We start from the raw sequence: 19,278 nt of genomic DNA on the forward strand, positions 1-19,278 counted from the left end.
TTAAAAGACATGGTTGCATACATTGAAAGTGAGTATAGGAGGAAATAAATCTGGACTCTTGAGATGAAGCTAAGGAATCATCATTGTTTGATGTTAGTCTTCTAATCCATTGAAAAATCTTTCTATGAAAAGTGTTTTCAGAAATGGAGTAGAGACCAATAAAGCTGTGGTGCTACAGCTTTCTTGATTTCCTCTTGCTATCTTAAAAGGGTGAGTAATTCAATCCAGTTTAATGAGTATTGGCTACTGGGTATTTTTCAGTATCATAAACGCTGTGTTTTGCAAGTTTTTTTTTTTTTTTTTTAACTCAGCAAATTATTTCGATGGAATTTTAAGTTGTCAAAAATGTTCTTTAATTGAACCTAGGAAATCTTTATTGAGTACCCCTTGTATATTGCAAAGGGGTGTACAAAAATTAATGATAAGTAGTCTTAATAGCAGGCAACTAATTATAATACAATATGATTGGTGCTGCTATGGAAGGAAACGCTCTAGAATTTTGTTTGTTTACATATACTTGAAAATAAAAATGCTTGAGGAATAAATGCTTGAGACGATAAAAATGGAAGAAGAAAACACATATTACAGGAAAGAGCAATGAACAATGGCACCATGGTTTAAACGTACATGCTGTTGGGGGAATGACTAAAATATGTAGGGTATACGTGAGCATGGTCAAAAGCTGGCTAGAGACAGGCTGATGATGGGTCTTTAGTGCTAGAGACTTCGTTATGAACAGTATCAGTAGCTCAAAGAGGTTTATAAAGTAATGACAAGATTAACTTTGTTTTTAATGATCTACTTGAGACACCGGAAGGTAATCAAGTAGAAAAAAAGAACAATTCTTGGCCCCTCTTTAGCAGGTATGTTCTAAAAATGACAGCTAATTTGAATACTAACTTCTCGAAAATACAGATAGGAAGACAAATCTTCTAAAGACCAAATCCACCTCTACTCAACTTAATGGCTTTGTATCAGCTGTACTATGACCCCCTCTCATTCTCTTGGACAATGGGGAGATGAACGCATTGGTAATGAAATACCCATCAGTCCTCAACCACATCCCTATTTTAAAACTGAATTTGCACAATAGCTTTTTGAAAGGCCTGTCAGTGCTGCACTGTCGCCTCTGTCGCACTTCTCTGTGGGAGCTGACATTTTGCTGGTACTTCATCAGGCTGGACCACCTGCTGAGAGCCAGATTGGTAAGGGAAATGCATCTCACTGTGGGAAAGGACAGGAGATGTATTATTTAAATACAATTTATTTTACAGCAACTTTAAAAATCTGATTTACATTGTTTCAGAGAGGAGGAAGTATCTTGTTGTACCTTAGCTCTTTGTGTTTGGTAATACTTAAGACTTTAATTGCTTTTCTAATTTTTAAAACTTGTTTGCTGTTTTGCCTTGCTTTACACCTTTACACATACTCTTTTACTTCTACCTTAGATAACTGATAACTGTCTTTTCTTTTTCTTCTTCTTCTTCCTTTTTTTTTTTTTTTTAAACAAAAGTGTATAATTAAGGAAATGTCAGCCCTCATTCGTGCTGGGTGTGGTAGAGGAAGTTGGAAAACAGCTTAGAGGTTGTTAAAGGATTCTCTAGATTGAGTCAAAACCTCAGCTATACGAATTCTAGAGTAAAAGATGAGGAGGCTGGGTTTACAAATAAAGCAATTCAATACCTTCTTTTGTCTGTTTTTTGAATCTTTAATCCATTTAGCCAAACAATTGATTTTTGTCTTAAAAATAAAATAGACTATTTAAATAGCAAATTTTTGTTGGTTGGAACTATTTGTTGGTTAATTCAACGAAAAAGATCAATCAGGTTATCTGTTTAGAAACAGTAAAATAAAACTGATACCTGAAAAGTAATAATTTCTTCATATCAAAAGAGAAAGTAAAAGTTAAGAAATTGTTTGGTGTGTTCAGAATACATCAATATTTGCCAGCCAGTGGTATGCTGGATCCGTAACTACCAGCTCGGGAAAGCCAACTGTTACATTTTCAGGAATTTTGCAAGGCATTTGAAATCACCACGGTAGGAGTATTATACCTTGGAAATAGGCAAACACTAAAACCCAGTGCTTTCATCTTTCACAGAGCCTGTTAAACATTTGCCAGCTTAGCACTGAGGAAGGCTTACACCTGTGTTCATTATGGTTTTTATGAAGTTTGATCAAATAGTATTTGAAGCATGGATGTATTTGGAATTAGTATTTCCCTTCCCATGTCTTTTCTCCATTCTAATTTTCTCTCCTTTAGTAGTAAAGGGGACTGTTTTATAAGTGCTCCTAAAAAAATAAAAGTAATCACTAAATGACTAAGGAACAGAAAATGAGGTTTCTGAAGAAACAGAAATAAAATATTCAGAGGAAATGTTACTATGTTGTTTTAGGTGTTTATTTTTCAAGAATTCGGGTAGTGCTGATGAGCTATGGTTAATATTCACAATAGGAGTAAAAGGAGAAAATGGTCTTAAATTAAAGAAACAATAAGTTGAATACGACTGAAGGAAAAAATATCTTCACTATTATGGGAACAGTTTAGGCCAACAGAGAATACTTTAAGAATAGGTAACTATTTTTCTTGGATATTTAGTCAACAATTGGTCTAAAGATGATGCCATTTTTTTCTCTGATTGCTAAGGAAAAAGTAGTAAACTAGTAAATATGAAAAAGACAGAAATGTATAAAGGAGAAAAATATTCACCCATAGTCCCACCATCTAGAGATGGCCACTGTTAAAAAACTGCTGTCCTCTCTTCTACAATTTCCCATATACATACATAGGTACATGTTCTTACAAATTTGAGTCATTCTCTACATACAGCTTTTAACATCAACTCAATGTCAATTTTTCTGACATTACATATTCTTCTAGAACATGAAACTTAATGGCCTCAGAAGAGTCTGGTGATATATTATATACTTTGCTCAATCATTCTCCACCTAGTGGGTATTAAGGTTGTTTCTACTTTAAGCTTTTTTTTTGTTATAAATAATGCTGGGATAAAGACAAGGCTAGGAGCCCTTCTCTGATTAGTTGCTAAAAGGCCTGACATATAAGATTTAACTGTCCTTCACAGAGATGATACATTCTTGTGAAGGGTGCGAGAGTGCCTGTGATTCCACCCCCATGGCCATACCACACCATACACATACTGTTTAGGAGGCAAAAACAAAAAACAGCAACAAAAAACCAATCTACCATAATCCAGAGGATTTTTTTAATACAGTGAAATAAAATATTTAAAAAGATTCTCCCCAAGTATTTGTATTTATAACTTCCAGACAACAGGATTTATTAAAAAGCCAATATATTTAAACATAGCTTTTTGGTCTTCCCTGCCTCTAAAATATATTACTTATATAGCCTATGAGTATTTTTACAGTTCATTATGCAGAGTAACTAGGTTTTAAAATTCTGTGAGCACCATAACAGGATATTTAGAGAAATGTTGTATGCTTTTCTTCAAATACAAGCCACTTTTAAAATGCCACACACATTCTTTGTGAAGTACGCGTGAAGCATTTTTAATGAATTCTATCGTTTGGTTTCATTCATTTTCCTAAATATCTTATTATGGTGATTATATAATTTGTGTTTGTGTCTGTGTGTGTAAAATCAGATAATAGCATGTAATACTAAAATTGTACTGGACTGGAAGTCAGGGAATATTTTTGCGTATTGAATTCAATAGATGTATCATGATCAAATTGCCAATAAAATGTAAATAGTATTACTTATCACTAACAAATCTCTCAGGACTATCATGAAATGTTTTTCTGGGATTTGAAGTCATAGAAGGAAAGAACCGTAACATAACTATTAAAATTAATATTTTAAAGAATGAGGAGTTTATCTTTTTCTTCACTTGTTTTCAAATGGTCTATTTATATCACTTGACAATTGGAACAGTGTAAACCTTATCACTATCTGTTTAATAATTATTCCATTAAAGTTGAGTTGGACAAGAGAAAATGTCACTTCACTGTGGAAATAGCAAGTAACTACCTTTTGAATATGTAAATTCTTACCTTTAAGCGGCTTTTTTTTTTTGAAGCAAACAAGTAGGTTAGGGATGGCCAACTGCTTCTCCAGTAAACTATTCTACTGTTTGAAATGCTTGTCAAAAGTGCCAGAATAACAGTTCTAAAATAAAGAATCTTGCTATATACAGAAAGTCATAAAAGATCTAGTCCTATAACTTTTGCCTGAGGGTTCTCTTTGGGGGCAGCAATATTTCCCAAAGTGATCATATGATTAGCTCAGTGCTAAATACTATTTGCTTACATTTTATATATGTTGTTTCTGATTTTATATATTTGTTGGTTAATGGAAAGGTCCAAGCACTGAAAGCTAATTCAAATCACTGTTCACACTTCATAAAATGATAATCACAAATGTTTGCTAATCTTTATTAGACAAATTTGAAATAGTAATGATAAAAAAAAGTAGCATCATTACTATCCAGCCCATAGCTTTCCGCATGTTCTCAAGTCACTGTGTTTCATTGTCAATGGAGTAGAGAAGGTGATACAGGCAGGGTTAGCACAACTTATAAAGAATCACAACGAGAAAAGGGCACAGCAGGATAGCGGTTCTACCGTGTCCTTGAAACTAGTTCGGTGTAGCTAATCACTTTTTATCAGTCTCTAATCTGCTTCCATCTGAGATAATTCTAGTCTAGTAGGTTCTTAAAGTGCTGCTTTCAGTATAAATTTGAATAGCATACCACGGTAGATTGCTTCCAAAAATGTCTGCAACCGTATCTCTCAACTTGCGGGTCTTTTGCAATGGGCTTCTGCTACTCTTCTCTTCAGTAGGTAGAATCTCTTTCTCCTACCCCTGAACTTGAACTTGCCCCATGACTTGCTTTAACCAATAGAATGTGGTGAAAGTGACAATGTGTGGCTTCTGAGGCAAGGCTTTTCCACCTCACATAGCTTTTGCTTGCACACTTTTGGAATGCTCCTTCTTTATTATCTTAAAACTGTCATGCTATGGGAAAGTCCAAGTTAACCTTGTGGAAATGTTTTGTGGAGGAAAGGGCAAGTTCCCTGGTTGAGCAGCCCAGCCGTGCCCAGTCTGTTCTCAAATATCTACCAGCCAAAGCAGTCACGTGAGTGACCCCAGGGCATGCCAGTAGTATAATCGCCTCACCAACCCATAGAATTAAGGGAAATATTAAATCATTGTTTTAAGCCACAAAGTATTGAGGTAGTTTGTTACACAACAATAAATAGTGGGAATATGCATCCTAACATAGCAATATCTTGTATAGCAGGAAGAAAAAAGCATTTTTAAAGCTAACAGTTTTATTAACTTTGTTGGTTGTTTCGTCTAGGTTTATGACTTACATATGGTACAGGATTTTCCTGTGTAACCAGGAGTGCAGTCACAATTTCCAGTTTTTCGTTGTTGTTGTTGTTGCACTGACCTCCATTTTCACAGGGTGCAGAGGAGAACCAGCACTCTGGTCCCCAGAGGCCATCTGGGCAGACTTATAAAACAAAAAGAGAGAGAAAGAAAGAAAGAAAGAAAGAAACTTGTAAGAAGTCTCAAAATGGTCCAAGATTTCTACTGTTGCCTAACCAAGCTGGAAAAGTGTGTGTGTGTGTGTGTGTGTGTGTGTGTGTGTGTATGACAGAGCTGTAAGGAAAGAAATATCCTAGTAGCCTCCAAGGATTTATAACACTTCCAAAAGTATTCCCTGAAGAAATCAACATGATGCTATATCTTGTCACTTTGAAAACACAGATACAGAGGTTGGCTTTTTGCTGAAAATGTGGTTTTTCAGACAGTAACAATGGAAGCAATTTTGATATATATCTTTAGCAGCAGTTGCACAGAACAAAAACTGAAAATGAGATGTAATTTGTAAAGGAAGCTCAGGAGGCGTGGCACTCAGGAAGTTGCCCTCAAATGGTTGCCTAAATCCTGTTCTCCCAGACTTTGCTTCTTTTGTGAGCTAAAATAATCACACCAGAGGTTTACAAACTGTGTACTTTATGACAGTGTACAATGCATAAGGTGGGAGAAGAGAAAGAGTGATCTGCTTTGTTGACTGTTCTTTGAACTAGCAAAGGACAAGTGATGCTGCAGGGACCACTGAGGGCTCAGTGAGAGGTTTCCATGTGTGTTCTTCCATAGAAACCATGGGAATTAGAAACCCGGTGGAAAGCATTTTTTTTTTTTTTTTAATCCAAGGAAAACGGTGGAACTTTCTTAAAAATATAACACTTATGAAAAGTTACATCAATTCGAGTTGGGCTGTGAAGTATCTTCTTGTCCTGGCAGTGTCTCTGAATAACAGAATTACAATATTTTCTGGGATATTCATACCCAATCTGTTGATTACTAACTCTGTTAAGCACTTTATGTAAAGTAGCTCATATTTCCAAAAGAAAACCCTATGGCATAAGCAAATTTATTTCCATTTTATATGAGAAACAGAGGCTCCCACAAGTTAAGTGACTTACTCTATATCACAAAGCTTGAACCCAGATCTTCTGGCCTCCGAAACTGGTGCTCTCAGCCACTACACCCAAATTTACTCTACAATACTAGGTACTCAGCATCTTTCAGGCCAATTAATCTGCTCTTAAAGATTCACCAGAGTTCAAAATTCGAAGTTCATCTGATGTGGAACTCTTCTAAAAAAAAAAATCTGTCTTTCTTATCATGATCCAGGGGTTGTATGGTGTCAAGGGGCCAGCTGGACCAGAGTCCTCTACATTCTGAGGTCTGCCAGAAGTGGGCATGCAAAATACCCTAGGCTACAAACTGCTCTAAACAAGGCAAAGACACCAGCTGCTTTACTTTTTTCTTTCTTTCTTTCTTTTTTTTTTTTTTTTTTTTTTTGCTATTTCACAGGTTAGTTGTAGAAACCATTTCTTCTGTTCTTAGAAGTCATTACTGATAAGCTAAATAAGGCCTGGTGCTGATTGCGGAGAATACTGTTCATTAGTGCCATTGAAACAATTTCCAGTCTTTAATTAACTATTCATCTGCAATCTAGACACAGGTTTGGAGTTAAGATTTTTAAAGATATGTCTGTCTCTAGGAGCACTTGGGCTACTTCACTCTTTTAAAAAAGAGAAAGAAAAACAACGGGCCTGATTTTCATCATGCACAACTCTTGGAGAGCTCTTTTTGCCTTGATTTCAACTGCCAATCACAGCAACCACATTCACCTGCTGCAGTCTGATTCATAATTTCATTTTGTGGTTAGACAAAAATATCAGAATTGGACAAAGTTATCTGATTGAAAAATAACATGTTTTCCAGAGATTATGGTGACCTCTCTATTTTGCTAATTTACATATACTTTCAACTCATTTTCCTTCACAGTGGGAATCTCAGAAGCATTTTCCAATAAAGTATATTCAGCAGCTGCTTTAAGAAAATGTTATCAGAATAAATTAAGTTTACCCAGGTTTGTTATATGCCATTGTCTCCTCATACACTGACTTCCAGGGCATGACTTCTCCAGGGGGAAAATGAATAAGGGGCTGACTCTGGGCTTAAAAATCAGTTGAAGCACGAAGATGTTTAGAAATTGTCATGGCACCTACTCTCATACCACATTAAACTTGTTAGTGTCATGTTAGGCTTTGATTTCCCCAACTTCCTTTCCCTAATGCCTAGAAAGTCACAATCCAGCTACCTAAGTAACCTCTGTCCATGAAATCTAGATGGACATCACTGCTCACCCTCTCCAGTTCTATAATCACTAGACAACCTGGAACAGAGAAACTGCCCTGTCCATTCAGCTCCAGAAAAGCCCTGCAGACTCTCTGAAGATGGCATTGCAAGGAGAAAATGAGGATACGTGAGTGTCAAAGACCATTTTCGATCCTAGTGCCTGCCTCTATAAGTGGCCCCAACGAGATGATGGTTTCCTTTCAAACCTATTATTTCCTTCTGATTTTACACAAGGTTGTACTAAAGGGAAAAAATGCTGTGATATTTTCCTCTGAAATATAGTAATAAGTGCTTAATGCAAAATACATGATAATACAATAAAAATGTATAAAGAATAAAAATGCACATTTATGTATTAAGAAAATATTTATTGAGCAATATCTGTATATCAGGACTATTTCAGGAGTTTGGGGATACTTGGTTGAACAAAATTTTTAGATACCCTTCACTCATGGGGTTCTGATCATAGCAGGAAAAGACAGGCAATAAATATTTGACATCATAATTAGAGTATGTGCTATATTAGAAAATGATAAGCACTATAGAAAAAGAAAAAAGTTGGGAAACTTACAAGTTACAGTTTTAAGTAGGGTAGTACTGATAAAATTCAGTAAAAAAGTAACATGAGACTTTTCGAAATGTGAAAGAGCTACTTAGGTACCTAGCAAAGAGCATCCCATGAATGCATAAGCCAGAGACAGTCAATACTGGCATCTTGGAATACCTTTTTCCAAATGGCATATGCATCTACACACACACACATATATATCTATATATGTTACTTGTAATTGTAATTGTACTATACAATAACTTTTATATTTATAAAAAATGTAGGCTGGGCGCGGTGGCTCACGCCTGTAATCCCAGCACTTTGGGAAGCCGAGGCGGGTGGATCACAAGGTCAGGAGATCGAGACCCTCCTAGCTAACACAGCGAAACCCGTCTCTACTAAACATACAAAAAAAATTAGCCAGGTGTGGTGGCGGACGCCTGTAGTCCCAGCTACTCAGGAGAATGAGGCAGGAGAATGGCATAAACCTGGGAGGCAGAGCTTGCAGTGAGCCGAGATTGTGCCATTGGACTCCAGCCTGGGCAACAGAGTGAGACACCATCTCAAAAAAAAAAAAAAAAAAAAAAAACAGAAAAAGAAAAAGAAAAAAAAAAGTAATACCTACAAATTTGAAAAACCAAAACACCAATAACCATATTAAAAATTTTCAAAGGTTTTCTATGGTTAAGCATTAGCATCTTTGAATTACATTTGTTTGAATGATCAATCCTTAGATATAAATAAAATAATTCTAATTCTGGAAGTTGGTAGTGCCTTGGGTTGATTAGTTCAGTTCAAAGAAGTGGTTGCCTAGCTTTAATCTTTCTGGATATAATTATCTGCAGTGTGATCTTCCTTCCCTTGCTCAAGCTAACAAGAGGATAGGAAGCAGCAGAGGCTAAGAAGACTGCATTAAATAACTTTATTGCCCTATGTCTCAGTTTCCTCACCTGCAAATAGGGGATTAATAGAGCTTACCCATCTTCTGAGGGCACTGGTAGATTAACTAATTAATAATCATATGATGCTGAACAAAGGCTGAGGATTATTATTAGAGAAGAAAAAAACTATCATCAGAGCATACCTTTCTGGCATCTGTTGCCTTGGTAACCAGATTTGCAGGTGCAACTACCATTTTTGGCACTGCATTCCAGGGTATTCTTCTCTACACACTGACATTCTGAAGTACAGCCAGCTCCGTAGGCACCCTTGGGACAGCGTGCAAGCAAATTGAGGCAAAGCGGTCACCTGAAAACCACGCTTTGTTTATTTTAAATTGTTAGTGCATAGGCATGTAGTTCTGTGGGGCCTGATTATGGGGAAAACAAGAGGATCATCCTGACTGCCAAAAAAAATAAGGAAACAAATGTCTTTTAAATCAGGCAATTCATTTGCTTTTTGGCAACTGGACGTGAACAGTGAAGCCTGAACTACTTAAAAGGCTTTGGTGCTTCCGGGAGAGAAATTGCTTCTCAATGTGCTCCATTGGTGCCTATAGTTAATATTCTCCAAAGAAAGCTAAGGCCTGCCAGGCCCCATATTCATCCTGCTGTAGCATGGAGATGACGGACAAGCACTTATGAGAAGGCTGGCCGTTATTTTCATTCCCTTCTATTCTATGGTAATCGGAAATAATTTTACATCGTGTAGATAACACAAAGCTTTCATGGTGACAGCAGCGTTATCTTGGCCACATCTTTGGCAAATGGTACTTGCCTTCCTTTCATTATTTTCTCTATGCCATTGAGTATTAGGGATGGAAGGCAGCACAGGAATTCTAATATGAAAAAGTCGCACCTTTGCATTCAGGAAAACATATCCATAGTTTTCTCTTTGAGAAGTGTTACGGCAATTCAATTCCTTTTCTGAAATATCCCTCTGACATTTTTTTCTCCCCTATTACAGATGTCCAAGTGACATATCAAGTAAAAAATCCTTCAAGTTGGCCTCCAGGCTCAAGGTAATTGCATTGTGTGCCCACATAGGCTTTGCTGTAGAAAGCTGCTTAGAGAGAACACTTGACTTTCCAGGGGATGGAAAGAGACATTGGTAGAGATCATTCCAAGTGATGGTTATGATGCCACCATGTAGGACCATCCTAGTCCCAGTTGCCAGGGATAGTACAGAGTTACCTCTAAAGTTAACAGAGTCCTTTTCAGGTTTCCCAATGGAGATAACAAATTATATGATCCTCTATTTCCTTTTCTATGGCTTCCAAGTTTTGGATCCTTTCCTACACCCACCAGGTCCCAGGGTCTCTCAGGCCATTGCCTGCCTTAATGTAGGCCTCTTCTTGCTCATTCCTAAATCTTCACTCAGGATTGTCCTTCATGCCCTATTCTTTCTGGTTCAGCACATAGAATTATGGTTCAGAAGACAACACAGACACAGAGAAATGCTTAAATGTGACCATTTGTATCTTAAGAACATCTCCTTACTGGAATATATTTGGAAATAAGGAAAAGTGAAAGAAGTAATCTCTTACACAGTGCCCATGCAGGGTTTCTAAGGCATTGAAATGTGTTCACCAAAAATTCATATGTTGAAGTTCTAACCCTTCAGTACTTCAGAATGTAAATTTATTTGAAACGGAATCATTGCAGACATAAGTAGTTAAGATGAAGTCATACTGGAATAGGATGGCCTCTAATTCAATATGACTACTGTCCTTATAAATAGGGAGTATTTGTATGCAGAGACATGTACCATATGAAGATTGAAGTTATGTTGCCACAAGCCAAGGAACTACCAGAAACTAGGAGAGAGGCCTGGACTAGATCCCTAGCACCTTCAGGGGGTTGTGGACACCTTGATCTTGGATGTCTAGCTTACAGAACTACAAGGCAATAAATTTCTGTTGTTTAAACCATTCAGTTTGTGGTACTTTGTTATCGCGGGACTAAAAAAAGAATATATAGAGTTGCAAACTCAAGTTCCTGAAGTCCAGGAAAGTGACATTAATCAATAAATCTTCAAGTCCAAGCAATAAGGGAGCCGCAAAGAACTAGAATGTATCTGTTTTTCCTAAAGATAGTCATATTCAAAATGCTAACTACCACCACCACCACCAACACAACAAACATATTTGCTGAATTTTTTCCTGTGCCTCAACTCCTCACAGCATGCAAATGAATAAATATCTACTATGCCAATATTATTAAACCCTAAAAACTTCAACCTGATGTTTCTGAAAAGTTAGCCCTTTAGGTTTTTGACCAGATCAATAATGATTCAATTATTTTTGCCATAATATCTGATGTAACCTTTTTACATATTCTAAAGTTAATACTAAAAGTAGGATGTGTCTTGTTACACTAGGGGAACAATAATACAAATATTATCTTTTTTTCTAGGTCAGTCTTCTTCTCTTGGCATATCCTAGGAGGTATATAACATTCTGGAACATACCATCTGCACCTCTATTGCTCATGGTTTCCCACACCTTTCCCCTTCTCTTCTATGTTGCTTGTCTAAGCCTAATGTTTCCTCCTGCTCCAGGTTCAGTGTTCTGTGATGCCTTCACTGACTCTCTTATTGATATATTTATAATTTATCTTTCCTATGGATATGGCTTTTATAAAATAGACAAGAATCATGGACATTCACTAAAAATAAAACATAAGACTCTAAAAGGTGTCTGTTATTAAGAGATGGCTATGGTATTAAGTCGTTCTACGGTTAGAATGTTTTTGTCCTCCCAAAATTCATATGTTAAAATCCTAACTCCCAGGGCTATGGTATTAGCAGTGATTAAGTGATTATGTCATGAAGGTAGGGCTTTCATGAATAAAATTAGTGCTCTTAAAAGAGACCCCAGAGAACTGCCTTGCCCCTTCCACCATGCATGAGAACACAGTGAAAAGATGCCATCTAAGAACCAACAAGTAAGCCTTCCCCAGATACCAAGTCTGATGTCTTGATTTTAGTCTTCCCAGTCTCCAGAACTGTGAGAAACAAGTATTTGTTGATTATGTACAACCTGGCTTATGGCATTCTGTTGTAGCAGCCCAAATGGACTAAAATACTGAAGTTCAATCAGGAAAGATTTTCAGAGGCATTAGTCTGTCAACAAAAAGAGAAGAGGATGTGAAATAGGTAGAGGATCAGGGTGAAGATGGTTTCAGGCTCATAGATACTTGCACATAGCATCAAGGTGGGATGGAGAACATTCAGAATTATCCCACTGGGAGAAATTCCAAAAGTTACTGCTGGGTTCAAGTATTTGTTAGTGATTGTGTTTTCTTGCATCCTTTGAAAAATGTGATTAATAGTCAAAATGCAAAATTAGACATCTTAGAGAATGAGACTGCTTCACCTTGGAACAGAGAAATAAAAGAAACTTGTTCTGGCCCGAGGTATTCAACTTTGGTAAAGTATCAAACGTCTATTTAAACAGACTATTAACAATCCACTCCCATTAGTTAAGGTAAATATTAACCAGATGTAAAACAAAATTAGAAACATTTTTCTTTCATTTATCAAAATCTAGATTCTGTAATTGAAAGAGGCTAAATGCTATAATATATTTGTCATATATCTAAAACTATAAAAAACATTTTTTACCCTCTTCCTTTGTGTGACAGTAGTCTCTGCACTTTTCTGTGCTTTCATGTTTTACGCACAGAGCAAATTAATTGCCTGCAAGTTACGCAGATGACAAAACCACCCATAGCACCCTGGCTCACACATACGGGTGCCATACATCCTGTGGCAACGGCCATTGTTGGCACAGTTACATTTCCTTTTGCAGTTCTTCCCAAAGAACCCTTTTGGCTATCCTGGAGGGTGAGAGGACAAATGAAGAAAATATTAACCCACATGTAAAACTTGCTAGAGTTATTGTTATAGGAAGTCAGGAGATTGAGAAAGGTGAAACGTTTCCAATCTGGTTGAAGTGAGGCTAGAGAGATCTTTTAAAAACCAACAAGATGATTCTGTATCCTCTGCTTAAAATCCTACAATGACTCGTCATTGCTGTTAGGTCAGAAATACCAAACTTAATAAGACTGGGGCCCCTGAGCTTGCTGATCTCATGTTGTACTACCCTCTCCCTGTCTGCCTGTGCTCCGCTGGCCTCTGCAGGTTTCATAGTGCATCCCATGCCTTCCTGCTGCCTCTTAATCAGGAAAGCCCTTTCCCCACTCTTCCCATGTTTTATCTCTCCACATTTTGCAGGCTTTTGCTTAAATGTCCCTTCTCCATAAGTCTCTCTCCCAGGCTCATACAGTCTGCATTGTCCTCATGGTCTCGCCTCCAACCACATATTAATATTTAACTTGTAATCCCTACCAGTATTTGTAATTTATGGTTGCCTTGAACAAAATCGCAAGTTCCACATGGAAGCATAATAATATATTTTTTTTTCCTTTTTGCTATCATATCATAATGTCTGGTGCCATTCCTTGCAACCACTTAATGTATTTTTTAAATAAATAAATGAACATTGCTCACAAAGATAAGTAACTGAAATGCCAGCAGGAACTTTACTGCATCTCAGAAAGTGAAGTAAACTTGGTTTCCAACTCCCCAATTCCATCAACTGTTGAGAAGCTAATAAACTCCTCATGATTTCTGGCAATCCCTAGAGACTTACATCCTCATTGACTCTGTGCCTTCAGCTTTTGTGCCTGTACAAACAGGTTCTTTTTTTGTGCTTTATTAACCCATGTAGGAATTGTGGCCTCTTCACTGGTTTACACACACACACACACACACACACACACACACGCACAATCTATGCACAGTACTCATTGGAATTTTGTGAGATTTTTTATCTATCATCTCTTTTTCTCTTTTTCTCTCTACCTCCTCCCCTTTTCTTCTCTAATTTTCATCTGTCTTCCTCCCTGGTTTCCCCAAGGAGCTCCATTGTTCTTCATTTTGTTATGCAGAGAAAATAACTTCTCCTAAGCTCCTACATCTAAACCTGTACACATAAATGTAAATTTTTGCTCAGTAGAAGAAAAAGGCTTTCTCTGTAAGAGGATTCATCCTGCTTAGATCACAGTTGGAGATTTAAGTATCACTTATTTTGTTGTTACACATGTCATTGTGTAACAACAAATTGTACTCTTTTATATATAGAGAGACACAGCTTTCACAGCCTTTTACTTCTTCAGAAAAAGGCCATTTTGAAAAATACACATGCAACTTTCACTTAGTTTATTTCCCATTAGAAACCCCAAGAACTTAAGGAGTTATCTTACTGACTGGCACCAGACATTCCTTCCGTCTTTACAAGTTTTCCCATGAACCCCTGGGGGGCTCTGGCACTGCCCAGTCAGAAGATCATAGGTGCCTCCATTCTGACAATTACAGATGCTGCCACATTCTTTCTCATTGGTCTCTAGGGAACAAGCTATGAAGAAAATAGAGAAGATGAACAAGTAATGGAACATACGTTTTCTGATACAAATGGAGGGAAAAAATAGCTTGTCTTTCTATCAGGATAGATACCAAGTAATTAAAAACTCAGTAGCTTACAGGCCCAGGAAAAATTTCTGGCATGTTCCTAGATTGTATAGCATAATCACTCCCATGGGATTACTGATACAGCTAGTTAAAATAATGATGACTGAAGAAATTGCTAACAAGCTTCAAATGCAAAATTTATCTCATTTCTTAAACTCTAACCCTCACACTTTAAAAGCTACCCAGGCATCTTTGCTGTACAATTCTAACCAACCCTAAGGAGAAACAAACTGCATCTTCTGTTTTGAAAACTGAGGGAAAATGCTTTTAAAATATCATGTATTTTTAACCGGGAATGAATGTAGCTAAGGTTCTCATGGGGGTCCCAAGGTAGTTTTCATTGTCAAAGATAAGGTAAAGTCAGGGAAACAACAGTTTTCATTAGTTTGTTGGTATTTTTGTTTTTAGTGCTCTATAAAAACGATAAATTGGGAAAAATGTCAGTGACCATATTTTAATGTAAGCAAATGTAGCTTACATCAAAATAATTTCAGTAATCATTGTAATTGAAATTTTGTCATAATAGGCTAAAAGTTATAAAATTACATTTATAAAATCTGCTCCATTCACCCCATGTTCCCATTTCAGATGGTAATATGGAACTTGGCTTCTTATTCACCCTTTTCTTTGCTTTCAAGCCATAGGCTGCTATGAAAGGGAAAAAAGGAAAGAATAAAACAAAAAGGAGAGACTAGCAACAAACATTTGCTGTGGCCTATATTATTAATTCACATTTTGTTAGCGTTTGCGTTTTAATAGCAACTACAGAAGGGGCAATTTTAAAAAACTGACCTGTAAAATGAAGCTAAGGAAGTTTAAATGGCTTGCACAGTGTCTGGATTATGGCAAGTCATCAATATAGATAAACCAACACTATAATTTGACACTCCCTCACAAAGTAAATGGCGATTATCACATAGTCTATAGATTTACCAAATACTTCATTAGATCAAACAGTGCAGAGATTCTGGGGAAGAAAAATGTAAAACAAACACATGTCCCAAACCACAGCTGGATGATGTAAAAAAAAAGTCATAAATCTCTCCTCCCATGTTTTAGTCTACTCATTTGTCATACGAAAAATACTCCTATCTTTCCTTTCCACCAGATAGAGTCTCACAATAATAAACGATTTCAATATGAAATCTTTCATAAGAAATGGGGTCCTAAAAATGTGCTTTTAAAATTGAATAATATGTGGTCATTTTAAAATTGTTTCAATATAATTATTTGAAGAAACCTCTAAGAAATCAAAGTAGATATTTTCATTATAGATGAATAAATATATTGGGCTACAAGATCTACTCAATGGGAAAACTGACTTCAAGATCCCTGTTGAAAGTTCTTTTTTCATTTCTTTTGCTGCATTGGAAAAGCTGACAATCTTAAAAATGTAGCCAACGAATAACTGGTCTCTTCTGCTTATTGTAGTTTAAAGGGATTTATTTTTATTATTATTGTTTTTTGTAGAGACTAGGTCTTGCTATGTTGCCCAGACTGGTCTCAAACTCCTGGCCTCAAGTAATCTTCCTGCCTCAGCCTCTCAGAGTGTTGAGATTACAGACATGAGCCAGCACCCTTGGCCAATAGGGATTTTAAAGAAAATATTCCCACTCCCTCTTTTTGTTTAAAAAAAAATGAACAATTGTTTCTCATTTCTCTAAAATGGATTGTTCTGCTTTCATTTTTGTAGAAGACATAAGAGAAGGTTAGAGAGAAAGTGAAAAGAAGATAGAAGTTCTGCTTTCAGGGGTAGACTCCCCTTTATTGCAACATGTAAATATTTAAGAGATCCCCAAGGTTTTCTAAAGCCAAAGAAGATGCCATCTCATTTTTATTTTATCAGCAAGCTCATTTTCAATATTTTAATATTAATTTTATATCAGAGATATTTCATTCTTATGTGTTGGAGATATATTTTTTCATTATTATATTTTTTAAATTTATTGCTGTTTAAAATATTTTTTTTTTAGTTTTTAATTTTTTATTTAGTTTATTTTATTCTTATTTGAGATATATTTTTTAGTTTTTTTTATTATGTTAGGGATCAAATATTGGGAGATGCATACTTGCCAATAAAACTTACAATATAAGGTAAATATTGACTTACTAGTAGTCATATAAAAATATTTATTTGATCCCAATTTTATATACTTGAGTGTGTCAAGTTGCAGGTCAATATAGCTGGGAGTTTCAACACCAAGTTTTATCCATGTGTTCATTCATGCACTGGATGCTTCCAGTATAGAGAAATTCACAATGAATAAGCATGAATAGGACCTGGCCAGTGAGCTCTCGGTCTAGTAAAGAAGATAGAAAATGAACATAGTGAACTCTAATACAATGTGGAGAGAGAGAAATTTTTTAATCCACTCAAAACACAAATAGCTATGTTATTCTGAGGCCATTAAGTAAAGCTTCATGCAATAGGCAGCAATAGGCTTCAAGGATGACAGTTTAGCAAAAGGCGCGATGATGAAAGTGCAGCACATTAAGTAGTGAGTGGTTCAGTTTGCTGGAAATAATAGGTTAGGCGAAGAGTTATGACTAGGACAAAAAGCCAAAAAGATTTTTGAGAGTCTGATGGTCACCAGTGACTGGGTAAGATGTATACATTTTATATGAAGGGAAAGGGACAAAATTTTTGAGCAGCAGAGAAACATGATCAGAGGGATGCATGAGGAAGATCCTCAAAACCCTAACTAGTAATCTTGGTTAAACCATTTCACTATGTTATGACTCAAGTTTTGCATCTATATTATATAATAGTAACAACAGCTGTGTTCTTCCCATACGCAGAGAGTTCAAAAGAAAATCTGTTCATATCATCTTCCAAGACAATCACAAAAACTAAGACAAAATATTTATATAAATAGAACTCATAAGATGAATTTAAAAAGAGAAAGAAGAAACAAAGATAGTCAATACATTTTATTTTATCACTCGGAAGTTTGAATTCCTGAAAGCATACCTTCATTTAAAATATGGAGGAAAGGAATTTTGGGCAGAATCATTTTTAAATCTTTGAACTTACTCATGACAGACTTGTATTAAAAAAAAAAAGTCAGGCCGAGACGGGTGGATCACGAGGTCAGGAGATCGAGACCATCCTGGCTAACACGGTGAAACCCCATCTCTACTAAAAAATACAAAAAAAACTAGCCAGGCGAAGTGGCGGGTGCCTGTAGTCCCAGCTACTCAGGAGGCTGAGGCAGGAGAATGGCGTGAACCCGAGAGGAGGAGCTTGCAGTGAGCTGAGATCCGGCCACTGCACTCCAGCCTGGGTGACAGAGCAAGACTCCGTCTCAAAAAAAAAAAAAAAAAAAAAAAGTCATTAACTGTGTTAACATATTTTTAAAAAGAAAAAGAACAAAAAAATACAAAAAGCCAAGCAGCAAACAGTCAAGCAAGTCCATTTAAATTGCACTTTGTAGCACAAATCCTTTCCTTTTTCCTTCATTGGGAATAGCTTGTCAGGGCCTAACGATTTATTTAAATGGAGGGATTTTTATAGGCCTAGAATATTAGGATCCTTTATTAACTTTTACATTCCATGGATAAACGAGAGACAGCATGTCAAGTTTCCTAGGGAACACAAAATCTCCTTTTTAAATCACATTTTCAGTTTAAAACTTAAGCACTTCATAAGCATTATTTAAGCCCAACAAATAAATTGTCTTCTTGTCCTTATCAGTTGCTTACTTTATTAAAATATTTTGGGGAGAACATATGTAAAGGAGTGGTTTGGAGTGTTTGCCCAATTCTCAGGGTGCCACTTACTTTCATTACAAAGAATGCCACCCCAACCTGCTGGGCAGGAGCATTCACTCTTTCCTTCCTGGCTCTTTCCTCCATTCATGCAGTCCTTGCAGCTCAAGCTGCAATTGTGTCCAAAGATGTGATCTAAACAGACTGTAATGTGATACCATCTTAGCTTGCCCACAATCATCTACATAACTAAAAATCAAAATAAAACTAATTTCCTAAAAAAAAAAAGATCCTTGAGCATAGTTCCTAAAGAATCTTTAAAAAGGACAACAGCAAGATACAGCTTTTAAAATAAAGCTTATTTTACTTTTTCCAATTATTACACTGGAATATTGTCCCTAAGAATACTTATAATCTTTAGGAATTTCTTTTTTAAAAAAGAAATTATCATTGATTTGAGAACAAAAAACATAATCAATGTTCCTGAAATTTTGATGCTTTTTCTTTCAGGATTTTTTAAGTATAGTTTTGTTTTCTGAGTAAATCTTTTTATTAAAATTTAATATGTAGAGAAGTACACAAATCTAAACTGTATACTTCAAACTTCTTTTCACATTGCAAATAACTCATGTAAATGCCACCCAGATCAAGATACATAATATTACTAGCAAAATCTCAAAGGTGACTTGATAATTTTCAATCATTAATTTCATAAATTAAGCACTGTGGTGATCTCTATCACCACAGATTATTTTCCCTTTTTTTGAACTTTTTATAGGTAGAATTGTAGTGTGTACTCTTTGGTGTCAAGCTTCTTTCATTCAACACAATGTATGTGAGA

General features: G+C 36.1%; 1 protein-coding gene and 1 long non-coding RNA gene across 2 annotated transcripts in view; one reads left to right on the forward strand and one right to left on the reverse strand.

Annotated features, from left to right (window-relative positions):
- Window positions 1-282: 282 nt before the first annotated feature.
- The window catches only part of LOC101003002 (EGF-like and EMI domain-containing protein 1), a 559,121-nt gene continuing 540,125 nt past the window's right edge, over window positions 283-19,278 (reverse strand). The window contains exons 10-11 of the mRNA XM_021934676.2: window positions 9,343-14,616; window positions 283-5,504 (exon numbers count right to left, since the gene is read on the reverse strand). The gene's annotated coding sequence lies outside the window, so the exon portion shown is untranslated. The remainder of the gene's footprint in view (window positions 5,505-9,342; window positions 14,617-19,278) is intronic.
- Window positions 823-19,278, forward strand: part of LOC110742620 — a 68,237-nt gene continuing 49,781 nt past the window's right edge. Inside the window, exon 1 of the long non-coding RNA XR_002520481.2 lies at window positions 823-1,205. This is a non-coding gene — a long non-coding RNA (uncharacterized LOC110742620). The remainder of the gene's footprint in view (window positions 1,206-19,278) is intronic.

This window comes from Papio anubis, chromosome 2, assembly GCF_008728515.1.
Source record: "Papio anubis isolate 15944 chromosome 2, Panubis1.0, whole genome shotgun sequence".
Lineage (NCBI taxonomy): Eukaryota > Metazoa > Chordata > Mammalia > Primates > Cercopithecidae > Papio > Papio anubis.